The following is a 13,163-nucleotide window of genomic DNA, read 5'->3' as shown; positions in this document are numbered from 1 at the left end:
TCTGAAGTAGGGGAGCCTGGGCATGCTTGTTCATGTGGCACTCAAGTCCAAGATCAGGGTGCCAGAGTTTAATGGTTGGTTTGGTTTTAGGTGCGTTAGCCATTTCTGGAGCACACAGTCACAGTGCATGTATAGAGGCTAGAGTAGAACTTTGGATTGATTTTCTCCTTCCATCTTGTTGAAGCAGGGTCTATCTTGTTTCTGCCACTGTGTGTACCCCATTCTAGCTGGCCCATCAGTTTCCATTAGTCTCCTGTCTCCACCTCTGATTTCATTTGGGATTGTGGATGTAAGCCACTGCATCCAGTTTTTTGTGGATTACCCACTGAGTTGCATTGGCTGACATTTTCAAATCTTCACGTTTTGCTACTATCCCATTGACTTAGGCAGTTCAGAATGCAAAAGCTAGGAGACCAGTACTCAGCGGTAAGACCTATAAAGTCACATTATAAGGCTATAAATGCAGGGAGGAGAATTTAAAAACAAAAACAAACAAAAAACCTTGCCATTTAGAATTAGCTTAACTCTGGCCAGGTATTATTAGGTGACCTCACAGTTGAAGTTTGGTCTTTTGCTTGTATTGTGATGTTAAATACTGGCCTGGTCTGGTTGCTCCCAGGGGTACTACCCAAGTGATTCTATATATAACCTTGCCCCCCACCCCCAAGTTATCCTTGATTGGTAATAAAGATGCCTACAGCTAATAGCTGGGCAGAAGAAAGATAGGTGGGGTTCTTGGGTTCCCAGGTTCCCAAGCTTAGAATCAGAGGAGGGGGAGAGAAAGGATTGAGGAAGAGGCTGCCATGGGGTAAGTGAGTTATTAATACATGGCCATGAGGCCTGGCCAATTGCAGGTAAGAGCAGCCCAGATGGAACATTGCAAGTTTTAATTCAGGGCTATTGATAGGGAAATAGATTCTAATGGCATAGGGGGTAGACACCTGCCCAGCTCTAGTGCTCATTAAGGCTTATCATAAAAATGAAAGTTATGTGTCTTTTGTCTGGGAACTGAATGATCAGATGTGGAGTAGACGCCCCAATTGAGAGATTAAATAATTATTACAACACCTCACAGAGCCATCACATAATTTGCAGTATGAAATCTGCCCCAGTCTGTGCCAAGGCTAGCCCATCTTACATTTAAGGCTCACCCCCAAGATTTACACTGGATGGTTGAGTGGCAGTTGTGCAGAGTCCCACTCTGACCAATCCGTTATATTCCCAGCCCACAGAGAATCTAAAAACAACCTTCATTGATGCCTGTAGGGAACAAGACATACAGACTGGTTGGAATTTAGCAAAAACACTCTGCAAGCAAGAAGGCAAGGTTTAGGTGCAGACAATACCAGGCAGTGGCCTGCTTTGCTAGGTTAGAGAGCTGTCAATACCTGCGAGTAATCAGACAGTTACTAGTGTCTGCAGAAGGGATCTGTGGAGAGGGCTATACAGCCAACTGGCAGGGACCCAGGGAACAAGATCCAGTGTGTTCTGACCACACTCCTCCATCTACCACTGCCAATGCCTTCCGTTGGCTGATCCTAATTGAGAGCTGGAGCCCCTGTGGATGTGTTAATATCTGCTAAATTGGTTAACCATTGCCTTTTAGGCTTTTAAGAACAGGAAGTTCTAACTCCTAGTACCTATGTGTGGGTCCCTGTTCCGGAGGGCATTCTGGAGGGCCCAGCCAGGTCAGCAGGTCAGTCAGCAGGGAGGGGAGTCACCTCTGCTGCTGCTGCCTCTGCTCACTCACGTCTCCACTGTTGCCTCCCAGTCACTCCCAGGTGCTGCACCTGTCCTTCTGCTGAGCTGGTCTGGGCTGTGCTGGTGCTGGCTAGCTAGCTAGCAAGGAGGGGAGGGTCCTGAAGGCGTTTTGGGAGAGCAGATCTCTTCCCAAGTGTTATAGCTCTTGTGACAGAAACTCTCCAGGATGATTCTCGCACAACTTTACTTCTCCCGAATAGGGCTCTTTTATACAGTTTTGGGGTGGGTCAGGGTCTGGCAGCAGACAATGCGTATTGGCTTGGTCTGAGAGCTTGGAGATACCTCATCTACATGTGGGAGAGCCTGAGACTGTTCCTCATAACTGATGGCCAAAGACCTCTCTGTGGGAGGGGCTTTGGAGGGCTGAAGCTAAATGAAAGGAACCAGGGCCCAGGAGTGGAGCTGAACATCTGCTGTCTGATTAAGGTCTGGGGTTCGAGGCCTGTGCTCGATCAGGCGCCCAGCTGCCTTTCACAGCCCACTGCCCCATACCTATGGATATGGCCTTATTTGGAAATAGGGTATGAGTAGATGTAATCAAATTCAAGGTGCCCATGTGGCCATGGGGGTGACATAGCTACAAACCCAAACATCTGGACTGACCAGAAACAGAACGGGCAAGGTAGGCTCCTTCCCTACTTTTCTGTGGCGATAAGTCAATTTGTTTCTGGCAATTTGTTATAGTAGCCACTAAAAAAGTTTCACTGTGAACATTTCCCTCCCATGTTGCAAAGGATAGAGTCTGAAGGCTCGTGAGGCATAAAGGTTACATGGGACTCCCACATGAACCATGCCAGGAGATGCCTGAGAACATTTCCATTCCTGAACAGCCCTAGTAGCAAGGTCAATGATGAGGACAGGAGACAAACCTCTCAGTATCCATTCTTTACCTGCTTCTGCTCCAGGAGGCTGACCTATAGGAGCTGTGGGAGCTCATCCACATAGTCCACTTGGGCCAGCACCTGAAGGTAAAGACTATGAGCCTAACCCAGCAGATACGACCACTCCTGGGCCCTCTTCCCAAAACAGTGAACCTGCACTATGTCCATAAGCCTTCACAGTCCTGTCCCCTGCCTGCCTAAGAGACACCCCACACACACAATCGTAGCCACTGCTTGCCTGTGTGTGCAGATGGGATCTTGCCCCACACTCAAGGAATATGTATGGCTACTCATAGCAGACATGCACTTCTCAAAAGAGTGTTGTGAAACTCCATGAGGAACTGCGGAGTGAGGCATGAGGGTGAGCATCCCTGTTAGCAGTGTTGCTCCTGGTGCTGATAGACGTGGCTGGCGGGGTGCTGAGACCCAGGGTCAGAGTCCTTTGCAGCTCGTTACGTCATCAGGATGGGGTACCAGCAGAGCTTTCTGGTTTCCCTTGTGTTCTACACTGGGCCATAACTGCAGCTTCTTTCTTCCTCTGTGTACTTGGAGCAGCTATCAGAAGCAGCAAGTTGACCCCACAGCCCCTGCAGTCCCTTTGGTTGTCACGTCCCAGCAGCCCTGTGACCCCTGTTGCCCATCTTACCTATGTCTACATTCACAGACTGATCCAGGGACCCTCTGACTGCTTCTGAGGATACTGCCATTTCTCTAACCCTGTTTTAGGAGCACGCTTTCCAGATCCACAGCATCACGTAGTCAGGAGGCTGCAAATTAAAAGCCAAGTGAGAGTGGGTTGGAAATAGAAATGGCTCCATGGTTAAACGCTCATAATGGTCTCCCAAAGACCTGGAGTTTGGTGCCTGTGGGAAAGGTGGGACTGGCCACCAGACAGGCATAAGAACTGGTGAGGTGGGACATGTTCAAACCCTGGTCATCTCAGAGCTCTGAGAGGGCAGGAGTGGAGCTGCCCCCTCCTTGCCTCTCTGCCTGCTCTACAACATGTAACCATGACCCCTAACTGAGGTGGCTACTGGCAGTCAGTCGTGTAACACGGTACCTGGAGTTCTTCCCTATGCAAATGGAACATCGCCAGCGTTTAACTTCAGCTGATAGAAAGCATTTATCCCCCAAATCCCACCCCGCAACCCAAGGTTCACATAGTTCCTGTCCACATGGAATAAAGTGTATAAGTTATTTCACCAAGGATCGTCTGAGAGTGACTGTCTTTACTGAGCTATAACACGTAGAGAAGGCTCTCTAGCCCAAGCTCTCAGTTGGATCTTGGACCTGCCTGCTGACATTGCTGCCACAGCCACTGTGGGACCCTGGACCCCAGCTACCTGCCTTTCAAAGGCTGCCCGAATCTATTTCCCCTTTAAGAGCTATAACACCCCCCAGCATTCCTGGCCAGACCTGAGACCTGTGGAAATTCTGTCCCAGAGGCTTCATCCTCCTCAGTCTGGTGTACAGTGATGTCTTATGCCTGGAAGGGAAATGTGGACTGTGGACTCTGTCCCAGACAGCAGCATCCAGACATTGCCAGCATTGAGGCAGAACATAGGGCCACAGGTTCCCAGACTACACAGCTCATATCTGTAACTAGCTGCAGGGGATCTGAAGTCCTCTTTTGGCCTCTGCAAGCGCGCGCGAACACACACACACACACACACACACACACACACACACACACACACACACAGCAAAACCATAGTGAGATGACTGAAATTAAGACGACTACTTTTTTGGGCTGGAGAGATGGCTCAGTGGTTAAGAGCACTGACTGCACTTCCAGAGGTCCTGAGTTCAAATCCCAGCAACCACATGATGGCTCACAACCATCTGTAATGAGATCTGATACCCTCTTCTGGTGTGTCTGAAGGCAGCTACAGTGTATTCATATATAATAAATAAATCTTTAAAAAAAAAAAGAAGACTACTTTTTCAAGTGTCAATGAGGACACATGAACTGGAACACACACAATCTCTGCTGGAAACAAACTGAAGGGTGGCAGTGGGTGTGGCTCAGTGATAGAGCACTTAGCATGTGCAAGGTTGTGGGATCCATCTCCAGCACTGCCCTGGAGGGTAAAACGAGAAACAAGAACAGTTTGTCATGACCCAGCTCTTAAAGTGCTTGCTGCTCATCCCAAAGACCTGAGTTTATTTCTTAGCCCTGTGTTCACTGGCTTATTACCACCGGTAACTCCAGCTCTGTGGGGTCCAGTACCCTCTTCTGACCTCAGACACCCCCACACATATGGAAGACACATACACAAGAATTAAAAACTTTTTTTTTTTCTGAGGCAGGGTTTCCTCTGTATAATCCTGGCTGTCCTGGAGTTTAATCTGTAGACCATGCTTGAACTCAGAGATTCATCTGCCTCTGTCTCTTGAGTGCTGAGACTAAAGGTGTATGCCACTACACCTGGATAAAAAGAAATCTTTAAAAAAAAAAGATTTATTTTATTTATATGAATGCACTGTGGCTGTCTTCAGACCCACCAGAAGAGAGCAGATTGTTGTGAGCCACCATGTGGTTGCTGGGAATTGAACTCAGGACCTTTGGAAGAGCAGTCAGTGCTTTTAACCACTGAGCCATCTCTCCAGTCCCCAAAAGAAATCTTTTTAAAAAAATTTCTACTAGTATTTCTACTAATAAATTAATTACTAGGTAGTAACCCAACACCACCTAGCCAGTGTACTCATAAACTTTAACTAAGGGACATGGAAGGAAGCACAGGCCCCTGGAAAAGCATGACCACAACACCAATGTCCACAGCAGCTATACAGGTCACAGCCTAACTTGAAATCAACACATTCAAGAACAGGTGAATGGACAGACACGTTCATTCATAAAGTAAAATGTCACTTAGCAATAAAATGCAATGAATGAAGCACATGCCACAGCACAACAGATTTCAAAACACTTATGAAAGAAGACAGGCAAAAGAAGCACACTCATGATTCCATTCATACAAAACCCTGGTGTAGGCCCACTAAGCTACAGCAATAGAGCTCACATCAGGTTGCCTGAGAGGTGGGCAGAGAGAGGGACGATTATAAAGGGAAACAAGAGTTGAGTAGGAAGCTAGTGATTTCTAGGCTAGCCCGAGCTACGTAGCAAAATGTTAAAACACCAACACTAGATGTGTATGTTGACACCTGTGATCCCGCAGCTCTGAACACTGAGCCTGAGACAGAAGTCTGTCAGAAGTGCAAGGCCTGGCTGGGCTACAGTGGGAGACTCTATCCACACCCCCAATAGGAGGTTGTGGGAGAAAACAATGGGATGATAAGTTCACTGTTTCAACTGATTGTGGCTGTGGTGTCCTAGGCACTGTGGTGGTTTAAATGAGAACGTGCCACATAGGCTCAGATGTCAGAACACTTGGTCCTCAGTTGGTGGCGCTGTCTGGGGAGGCTTAGGAAGTGTGGCTTTGTTGGAGGAGGTGCCACTATGGGTGGACACTTACGTTGTTCCCAATCTCATGCTGTCTCCAGCACACGCTCGGCTTTGTTCTTGCCGATGCATTGTGAACTCTCAGCTTGTTGTTCCAGCTCTCTCACACTAACCTGCTCCAACCTGCTACCCTGACCCCTGACTCCAGCCATGACATACCCATATCCCTCTGGAACCATAATCCCAAATAAAGGCTTCCTTCTATAAGTTCCATCTGGTCATGATGTTTCATCCCAGCAGTAGAACAGTAACTAATTCAGTTACATACATGTGTTAAAAACTAAAATGTATTTTAAAAATGTGTGGCACTGGAGATTAAACCTAGGGCCTCAGGCATAGTAGGCAAGCTCTCTGCCCCTGAATTTAAATTATACATTTTAGCCCAGCTGTGATGGCATATGCCTTTAATTCCAGCACTCAGGAGGCAGAGGCAGACAGATCAGCCAGCTTTGTCTATATAGAGTTCCAGGATAGCCAGGGCCACACCAGGAATCCCTGTCTCAAAACCAGAAAGGATTAAATACATATCACAATGGTATAAGTGTTTGTCTCTAATATTAAAAATTGACAAAGGTGTGAAGCAAAAGAACCAGCAGCCAACGCTGCTCCCTATCCCCAACATGGGCAGGTGAGGGTGCTCAAGAGGCAGCTGAGTCTGCAGCCGAGTGAGCCAGACAGGCCCATGACTTCAGACACTTGGCCTGGTTCTGCTCTGCCGAGGTCTGGGTTGATGTTGATGACACATGTTACCACCAAAGGCCGTGCAGATGGCCATGGTATGTGCTGCTGCCTGAAGCTGCATTGATATCTACAGTGGTGTCACGGAGGTGGAAGGTGGGGGTGGACCAGAGACTGGTCCCAGTGGCCTACACTGCACCTGAGGCCATGGTGATAACCATGGTTCGAATAACCTCCAAGGACTTTGTCTGGATCTATGGTCCTACCACACGTACTCCTACTGATGTGAAGAGCAAAGATGCTACTTTTGCTGTTATATCAATGACTGCAGATGCACAGTTGAGAAGGAGGGACATGGAAAGAGTCTCTGAGACCCCTACCCCACCCCACAGAAGTGTGGGAGGACAGGGACTCAGTTCTATCTAAGGGGCAGGCCACTGAGAGTTTAACCATGCTCCAGCGAGGATATAGACAACACAAAATGGACTTGTGTTATTCTTGTTTTCATTCTCTTCTTATTTTTTATTCCTTTTGTGGGGCGTGGTGGTGAGGAGGTCAGTCACAAGGAGAGGTGGACATGGAAGAACCGGGAAGGGATTGTGCTCAGTATTAAGGCCCAGCTAAAATGTTAAGGCCTAGGTAACGCTTGCCTGTCTAACCTGCCACCCTGTGCTGTGAATAGTGTTATAAGGAAATGACTTCATGTGCTATTCCTAGGAAGCTTTTTCATGCTCCAGTCGATTGCATTTTCGGTTATGTTCTGCGTTTTGCTGTTCTTGGAAACCAGTCACCATAGAAGTCAACTAGAACTGCTTTGTATAGTTACCCGCCATAAGCTTGGACCCAAACCAACCACCCAGCAACACTTCCTGCACCCAGGTTTGAGCTTTTATGGTTTCTTGCCTTTATAAGCTGCTCCTGAAATGGACTCCAACATAAGAGGGACACCTGCACCAATATAAGAAACCTCTATTTTGAGTAGGAGTCGAATAAAGTTTAAGTGCCAAGACCTTCCTGGGAACTAACATTCTGCTTGGCAGAAAGAGACATGTACCTGGGTAACTGATGTCCTGGTTGGCAAGTTAAGACATGAATGTTTGGCAAGGCAATTCCCCCACTACAGGTGAATATCTCAACCAATGGTAACAGGATAAATGTACAACAAAGAAATGTTCCTAAGGAAGTCCCCTATTCCTAAATCCTGGTTGAATGAAATAACTTGGCACAGATGTTTGTGGGTTTCAAGGCTTAAAAGCACTGTAGGATCCTGGTTCATGGTTGCAGCCAGCTCCTGAGTCTGTTCTGTGGCCCTGATCGATCAGTCATGGTGTGTGTGTGTGTGTGTGTGTGTGTGTGTGTGTGTGTGTGTGTAGGTCAGAGGATAACTTGGGGAAGTCAGTTCTTTCTATCTACCATGCAGGCCTGGGGCAGAACTCAGGCCACTTGATGGCAAGAGCCTTTACTCACTCCAAGTTCTCTCTCTCTCTCTCTCTCTCTCTCTCTCTCTCTCTCTCTCTCACACACACACACACACACACACACACACACACTAGTTCAGGAGAATTCTTGGGACTACAGGTATACACCACTGCACTGGACTCATTTGAACACTTGAACATTGATGAAATGGGTTGAAGCATCAGCAGTGGCAGCTGAGAATCAGGGCTAATTGTAAACCATGGCAACATCCAGCTTATAAAGACTTGTTAATTTCTGAGGTTTTCGTTCCAGGCCATTTGGCTTCGTTGCCTTTGGGCCTGTGGAAGCATAGCATATCATGTCAGGAACCCACAGCAGAGGAAACTACTCACCTCATGGCAAGCAGGAAATGAGAAACAGGAAGAGTCCTGGCCCCAACATCCGTCTAGGGCATGCCTCTAAGACTGGACTCACTCAGTAGGTCCCAACTCAGAAAGGTTCCACCACATCTCAATAGCACTAGGGACTCATGAGCAAGTTTTGAACACATGGATCTTTGCAGGACATTCCAGGTCCAAGCTGTGACACCAAGCAGGGACATAGATGTCTTCACATTGCTGCTGCGGTTACTGATGAAATACTGATGGCATAAACCACCCTTCTGACCTTCAGATCCATTCTTTCCTCCAATTGCACACTAAGTGACTCCATTGCTACCCAAACCCCAGAAGACGTGGACTTCTCAGGTTTGGGGGAAGCACTCTTATGATTGTTTGAATCACGGCTGTGCATGGTGGAGACAGAACACGCAGTAGAGCATATTTAAAAGCCTCCCCAGTTTCTGCAGCCATGTAATGCCAGAGCTTTGAGAGTCTGCTGCAGGAGACTTCTGATACCCATTCCCATGTGCACCTTGTGGTTCTGTGTAGCATCTATGTCTATATGTGATACTTACATTGACTGATATTTCACATTCACTGGGGGGGGTGAGATGGGAGATGGGACGCTCATCAAAGAGGCCAGCCATGGCTCCATACCAGTCTGCACATCAGGGTCAGCTGGAATAATTGCTAATCTTGCAGAAGCCAACCCCACCTTCTTGAAATTCTCAACTCGGGATGCCGAGGATAGATTCAGGCTTACAGATTTTTAAAGTGAAACTTCTCTCAGTTTACAGTTTCATCACAAACCCAGAACCAGAACACCACTTTTAAATCCTGGATTAGGTATATTTAGAAACAGTAAAATGGACCATGAAACATGGGAGCATTGCTCTCTGTCTTTGTCTTTCTGTCTCTCTTCTGAGACAGGGTCTCTCTGTGTAGTCTGTGCTGTCCTGGAGTTCAATATGTTGATGAGATTGGCCTTGAACTCATAGAGATTCTCCTTGTCTGTCTCCCAAGTGCTAGGATTAAATGTGCACACCACCATGCTCAGCTCGTCGTTCTCTGTGAGACGGAAGATTCAAGAAATCCTGGGTGGACCAGATGGCTCAGTGGGTTAAGGCTCTTGCTGTGAACTCTGGGCATCTTCAGTTCAATCCCCAAAACCCACATGATGGAAACAAGGACCAATTCCTATTAGTTATCCTCTGACCTCCATAGACACACATACTCTTTAAAAAGAAATCCTATCATGGAATAAATATAACAGAAGGGGGCGCTGTTGCTCCAAGTACCCGTGCTGGTTTTTTTTTTTTTTTTTTTTCCATGAACAATGTACTAGCTAAGAACATTTTGGAAGCCTTTTTCTTCTACCTGTTTAAGGGTAAAAAGATCAATCTCTAGTACTAGGTACAGCCCAAGAACAAAGTGAAGGGAGATGCTGAGTATGAACCGGGTGGAGAGAGATTCTGAACGGAGGTTGAACAGCCTTCACCCAAGTGCGCACAGGCAAAGGATTGACTTCAGAGTAGTTTTGTTGTTGTTGAACTTTTGCATGTGTATAATGAGACATATTTGATGTGAGACTAAATTCATTTATATTTCATATACGCTTCATTTACTTAGTCTGAAAGTAATTTTAGGCACTATTTTAAATAATTTGTGAACAAGACAAAATATCGTGTTTTGGAGTTTTTCCACTTGTGGCATCTGTCAGCAAGCAGTTAAGGAATTGCAGAGTTTGGAACATTTGGGATTGAGATTTTCCAGGTTAGGGACACCCACCCCGTGTAGGCCCTTTAATGACTTAGGAAGATTCTCAGTAGTATTTCCCAACTGGGAGGACACAGTGGTCTGTTAAAGAAACTACGAAGCAAAAAGTCGATTTACTGTTTGCAGTTTTGACTAAGTAGACTGCTGAGAGGTGAGAAACCAGACATGCGTGAGAGCGTTTTGGCAATTCCTGCTCCTAACCCAGGCTCTCTGGTTGCTGCTGGTGACGGCCCTCAGTGACTTCATTTCTCTGGGCCTCAGTTTCCACTCACGTAAGATAAAGGCTTGAATAAATTGAGGTAGAAGCCATTGTCTTAATGAGCTACACTGTCAATATTTGAGAGCATTGAATTTGCTGACGTACATGGGCAATCTCACTCGGACTCATCCTTCTTTTCAGACCACTCGCTTCCCTGGCTCCCCAGGTCTTCACTTTCATTTCTTGCATTTTATAATAAAGACACTAAGGAAATGCCTTTTGTTACTGCTGTGTGTGTCTCATCTCGATGGATTCTTTCCAACTCCGAGTGGAGGGAACCCTTCACTCTCTGTCTTACAGCTGCAGGACACAGATGGTCCTAATTTAAGAAAGTTTGACTTCTGGTAAACAAGCCAGAGGGGTCAAGGACGCCACAAGAAGACCTACAGAGGCAACTAACCTCTGCCTATGGGGGCTCACAGAGACTGAACCACCAACCAAAGAGCATGAGGGGCTGAACCTAGGCCCACTATCCACTTGTAGCAGATGTGGAGCCTAGTCTTCATGTGGTTCCCCTAACAACCAGAGTGGAGGCTGTCTCTGACTCCATGGCCTGCCATTGGATCCCCTTCCCCTACCTGGACTGCCTGGCTGGGCCTCAGTGGGAGTGAAGGTACCTAGTCCTTCTGGGACTGGATGTCCCAGGATGGGATGGTACCCAAGGGAGCTTCCCCTTCTCTGGGGAGAAGGAGAGGCGGTGATAGGGGAAGAGATTTGTAATGGTGGGACTGAGATGAAAGGAGGGAAAAGGACTGTGATGAAGATGAAAAGTGAATAAATAAATACATTATTGGGGGGAAAAAGAAAAAGAAAGTATGACTTCTTGCTGCTTTTTTTTTAAAAGTAAAATGCATTCAGTAGAAACTGCACTTTGAATTTTGTTCTTTTCCTAGGCTGGTGATCTGTGATCTAGTCCTCTCTTCTGATGCTGGACTACAGCCACATAATCCCTAGGAGAGATAGTCAGCTTTCTATGGGCCCTGTAGCTACACTGGGGTGTTTTAGTACACTAGGAGTATTCCACAGCTTTCCCACTTAAAACAGTCCCAACTTACAATGGGATATCAGAACATAACCCCATCACAAATAGAGCAGCAACTGTCTTCCATTCATAGTCTTATAAATGGACACTCGGGTTGCCCAGTTCACCCTCACATACAACGGAGCCGAGAATAACCCGTCCGAGTGGCACTTTGTGCTGGTGTGGATGAGGGAGAATTCTTAGAAGTGAGATTGCTAAGGTCAAAAGCTAACGCAGAGGCCAAGGAGGTGGGTCAGTAGATAGAGTTCTTGCCGTGCTAGTGCCAGGCCCAGTTAGGATCCCTCAAAACCACATAAAAACAGAGCAGATGTGGCAGCTGCCCATAATCCCAGAAAAGACAAAGAGAGGATCCTTGTGGCAAGCTGGCTGGACTAGTTGGATTTGAGGGCTCTGCTCCTGCTGAGAAACTCTGCCTCAATAAATAAAGTGGAAGGTAACCAGAGAAAACACCCAATGTCAACTTTAGGCCTCTATACTAAAGCTTGCACATGTGCCCCCTCACAGGTGTGCACACACTCACACCGCAGGCTAAATAAGTAAATAGATAAGTGCCGTTGCCATTATTGACAACGAAAAACTTGGCCTCATAATGAGTTACATGATTTACTTTCCCCCAGCAAAATGTGTCTTGCTCTCATTTCTGACACTTCTCAGAAAGGCCTTCATTTCTTGGCTGACAGCAGTCAGCACCTACGGGGTAAGTGTTAAGACAAGATGGCCTAGCACTGTTAACAGGGTGTGTAACATGGATGGATCACTTAGCAGCAAAGGTTACACTGTAAATGTTTTTCTTATCTTCAAAATTATACTTACAGATATCTGTAGATCCAAATGTCTTCTGCCTCAATCAGTAGCTTAAGCCTTCTTCTGCAGCTCGTTAGACCACCACTAAAACAAAGGGAGTTTGAGCTACACTTCCGGAGTGGCTCCATGAACCGCCGGAATCTGAAACTTCTGGTGACCATGCTGTGGGTCAGCTCACCAAGTGCTGGCATGATTCACTAGCAGACAAGCACTGGGGGTGCGATGCAGAAGGGAAGGGTGTCCTCCTTTGGGTGGGACCATTGTTCAGACTGTTCAATTGTAGAAACTCTGGCCTTGCTTTAGAGATAGCATTTAACCTATGTTTAGTTATAGGTCTTTGCTAAAGCAGGATTAAATCTTTGAGTAGAGCAAACCTTGTTGTGAAGGCATCCCCTAAAAACATTTAGACTATCTCCAGAGTGTCTGTGCATCACCATTTACTGGTTATTCTGTCTCCTTTGGCTAGTCTATTGCATCTGGCGGGCTGCCAGCGCTGTGCTGCGTCTCTGAGATACATGTGTGCATGTGCACGAATGCTTGTGTGAGAAGCACTCACCATGTCTCGTAAAAACTGTATATAGAACTTACAAGTAGACCAAGGATGCATGAGGCGCCTGTGATGACTAATCTTGGTTGTCAACTTGACTAAGTCTGGAACCAATGGAAACCAAGAATTGGAGAATACCTGAGAGAGATTTTT

Source organism: Grammomys surdaster, unplaced genomic scaffold (assembly GCF_004785775.1).
Source record: "Grammomys surdaster isolate TR1022 unplaced genomic scaffold, NIH_TR_1.0 271, whole genome shotgun sequence".
NCBI lineage: Eukaryota > Metazoa > Chordata > Mammalia > Rodentia > Muridae > Grammomys > Grammomys surdaster.
Note: the sequence above shows the minus strand (reverse complement) of the source record.